The following is a 4,382-nucleotide window of genomic DNA, read 5'->3' on the forward strand; positions in this document are numbered from 1 at the left end:
CCTTAAGCATATGTCGTGATAACATGAGCATAGAGTAAAATACGTCATTTCTTGAATAATCATTTATTAGAATAATCAATAGTGTTAACTTAAAAAACAAAATAATTATCTCAGTCTACAATTTCTTTGGTTTATAGACATTTAAAAAAAAACACGTATTGCTCATATTGCCCCGTGCCTGGGGCACGATGGGCATACCTGGGGCATTATGAGCCGGGGCACTATGGGCATAATAAAAAATCATAAACTTATCTAAAATCTAGCACAAAAGGAACAAATATGCAACGATTGATCATCATTGTCATCTTCGCCTGCACATGAGCAGTGAGCCCACCTTTTGCATGCGCGGCAAGATACCCAACCCTCTTTGGATTGAGAGTACCAATCTCCACAATAAAGGCACTCTACGTCTTCATCCTCCGAGCAATTTTCTTTATTTGCCTTTCCTATTTTCTTTTTTTTCACCACTTTCTTTGCTTTCTTTGCTATCTTATTTTGGGGTTTTGCTTGTTCTAGTTCAATTTTATAAGGTGAACTTGTAATAACAGCAGTCTTACCACGCTTTCTACTAACTCTCTTTTGTCCACATGCTTTGGGAACCGGCAAGATGTTATTCGGTGTTATAACATCAAAAGATTGATGGCTAACTCCATTTTTTTAATGTCCCAACCGCCGCGGTTAGTTGATCTTTTATAGTTCCTAACCATGTCTGACTCTGCAAGAAAAATATTATCTTATTATTCTACTAATTTTCGTTATGGGGTAAAATGGGCATGGGCGGGGTAATATGGGCACCATGCCCATATTACCCCGCCCATAATGCCCCGACGTAACACTTGATACACACTAACCTTGGAATCGTAAAAGGTTAAGTTTTATTAAAATTACTATTAGTCGCATACAATTTAAGATAACTATGTAGTCAAACTCTATTGGTAAATAAATAATAGGAACACCCATTTGTAACAGATGAGGATCACACAAACTGTATAAAAAATAAGATCAAACTTCGTACTTACGTAAATATGTTGCTGGCTCCGAGAGACGCGTACGCACGACGACATAACCACTCACCGCGCGGTCGCAAGGCCAACTGTCGCCCGTCTAGGCATTCGCTTACGGCGTTCGCGGGCTGGCGGGGGGAGGAGGTTTCGTGCTCATAATGCCCCGGATGCCTATAATGCCCCGGGCTCCCCTATAGATTTAAGGCCAAAGACGTCCACTACAGGATAATGACCTCACCATAATTTTGTACTTAATGGAATATAAATAAAATTAGAATCAAGTTTTAAAATCTGGTAGCAGCTAGTAAACACGGTTTTTAATGTACGAGTTTAATCAAAGTCACTCTGGGATTTAATGAGATAAATTGTAATGAATTTTAAATCGTGCGCTTTAACCAAACCACAATTATTATTCTTATCGTGATATGGTTTAAAAGTCCATTAGTAATGCAAATGTCATCTGTAGTTCCACGTGAACCGTATTTACATAATGTTCCACTTAGCATGACTGCCGATGCGGTTTTTGGGGTTCCTTGCCGGAGAAACCTTTTGTTAATCTGCCCTTCAGTCTGAGAAACAATTAACTATGAATCTTAGAAATCGGGCGAGATTTGTACTCTAATACACTTTGGTTGCAAAAATGACATATAAACTTTTTTAAATCGCCTAGTTTCAAACTTAATACCATTTGTGTTTCAGTGAATAACGCCTTTTTGATAGCGATGTCGCCACTATGGGACCTAGTCTAGACGTCCTTATTGACAGATATGAAAGTGACAAGGAACACTTTGAATAGACTAATTTATACGAAAAAAGATGTACCGATTCATATTAATCCATAAATTTTACAAGAGCGGTATTTCAGGACCGATACGACCTTCAATCCTTCAAGAAAAAAACGTACTCCCATAAATTGAAATTGATAAATATTTATTTCAGATTTTACAACCATCCATATTTGTCAATATAACTTAGGAACTAATGTTAATTTTGTACTTAATATAATATTACAACTAAAATACCTAACCTATTTTCTAAATTTCAAAAATCCTATAACTTGACGAATCCAATGCGCCAGTATAGGATTCTCAACCCTCTCTGCAATTACCTCCAGAATGCTGTTGGTACTGCCCCTAAGCCTGCCCATCATCGAGACGATTCGCTTTCATATAATCGCGTGAAAATCTTCTGTATGGGCCTCGGCGAACATGCGCGATGCACTACACGATGTGGGCAACCCCAACAACATTCTATGTGCATTATTATATTGCATGCGCAGGGCATTTAAGGCTTTTTTCGAATACTTCACCCACAGGCTGCTCGAGTAAAATGATTGATTGAAAGCTTTAAAAAGCACAATTTTTACTTCTCTTGAGCATCGAGCAAACCTGCGGGCGAGCATGTTAGACCTTACGGCCAATGCCCTGCGCTCCCGCTCTATATCTAGGTCATCATTAAGGTGCCAAGGTAAGGTAAATGCCGGCAACGCACTTACAACCCCTCTGGTGTTGCAGGTGTCCATAGGCGGCGGTAATCGCTTACCATCAGGTAATCCGTCTGCTCGTTTGCCTCCTCTATCATAAAAAAAGAGATGACTTATGTATGTTCACACTTCTCCACTTAGATGGTTGGCAGTCCTCAACTCTGCGTTTCTCCACAGCTAAACTGTGGAATGAACTGTCGCCCGCGATATTTCAGTACCTATACGACCCAAACCTTCAACAAAAAAGGTTACTTCCATCTTAAAAGGGCAACGCGCTTACAACTCCTCTGATGTTGCAATACAATCAGGCTATTTGTCCGTTTGCCTTTTAAATCATAAAAAAGCTCATCATCCCTATGATGTGTACACCTTCATGCTTTTAACCATCCGTAGCGTAGACTGTTCGCGCTGGTATACCGTTCGCTATGACCATGGCCCAAGGCCCCAACGTTGTCTGTTCTCATTACAAATTTGAATACTCAAGCCGTAGCCATTTTGGTGGTTATACTGCTTTGTATGTGTGCATAAAAATGTGTATGTATGGGTTTTTAGGGATGTGGACTAGTAAATTTTAATCATGGTATATCTCGATAAGCGCTACACAGCGGAACAGAATAGTGATTACTTGAAGCTTCGATATCTTATAATATACCTACTTCATCAATATTTTATAATATAACAAAATAACTCAATTCCTGTGAAAAACTCATTTTAGTAGTTATTTATGTATTTTAATTAATAATTCGAACTTTCCCTTCGTTTTAGCCACCATAACGAAAAAAGCTTCTTCTTTTCGTGTCGAGGTTCCTTTTTTTATACGATAAACTCTCCAGCAGAAAAGCACAGAGCTAGTCCGGTGGTACGCAAGGTGTGATTAAAACTGTAAGAAATGTAGATAGTTTGTCGATATGACTTTATCGACATGACCACAGCAACCTGTAGGGCTAAGATGGTCGGCTCTTTATCATTTGTCACCATGCCTGTCACGTTCTAACAAGTATGCAAGCGCGAAAGTGACGGGCATAGTGACAGGTGATAAAAATGGAACCATGCTGCCACCACTGGTTACACATTGTTAATCGTACATAAAACCGGTGGTTATGGTTATGGTGACAGCTGGCTTTCGCATCATCTATTGAATCTCATATTTCTATGCAACGGCCATACCCTCAATAAATGCTAGGCGGAACCTCTGGTATTAAAATGAGATTCCAATGTCGACAGTTTTTATTTCGAGCTCGTTACGAAGGGTCAGCGCCTTTAGCTGCCGAGACTCGCTCCTTGTTTAACTTCTTCTAGCCGAGGAAAGTTCGTTACATTGATGATCTAGATCTAGTTAAAAGCTTTGGAATAAATTGTGAGGTGATAAGTTGCTGTCGATTAAACTTATGCAAAAGTGCGGGAAAAATCAATATCCTCTAGCGTCCCACCATCCTAATACTAGTACAAATAACCTGCAACGAAAATGAAATCATTATAATAATAATAATGCAGCCTATATACGTTCCACTGCTGGGCACAGGCCTCCTCTCATGCGCGAGAGGGCTCGGGCTATAGTCCCCACGCTAGCCCAATGCGGATTGGGGACTTCACATACACCTTTGAATTTCTTCGCAGATGCATGCAGGTTTCCTCACGATGTTTTCCTTCACCGAAAAGCTAGTGGTAAATATCAAATGATATTTCGTACATACGTTCCGAAAAACTCATTGGTACGAGCCAGGATTTGAACCCGCGACCTCCGGATTGAAAGTCGGACGTCATATCCACTCGGCCACCACCGCTTAAATCATTATTAAATGGAAAAGAATGGCGTTTGATTTATTTCATTCGGTGTTAAGACCTCTATTTTTAAAACTAAATAAACTTTTGCTATTTTTTCTTGTATGGTGGGC

The 4,382-nt window shown here is 39.7% G+C and overlaps 1 long non-coding RNA gene across 1 annotated transcript; it reads right to left on the reverse strand.

The window, feature by feature from the left end:
- Positions 1–468: 468 nt before the first annotated feature.
- Positions 469–1,202, reverse strand: LOC133528592 (uncharacterized). The gene is made up of 2 exons (XR_009801022.1): positions 1,020–1,202; positions 469–715 (listed from the first exon to the last, which is right to left on the reverse strand). It is a non-coding gene; the product is annotated as an uncharacterized LOC133528592 (long non-coding RNA).
- Between the last annotated feature and the right edge of the window lie 3,180 nt (positions 1,203–4,382).

This window comes from Cydia pomonella, chromosome 19 (genome assembly GCF_033807575.1).
Source record: "Cydia pomonella isolate Wapato2018A chromosome 19, ilCydPomo1, whole genome shotgun sequence".
Lineage (NCBI taxonomy): Eukaryota > Metazoa > Arthropoda > Insecta > Lepidoptera > Tortricidae > Cydia > Cydia pomonella.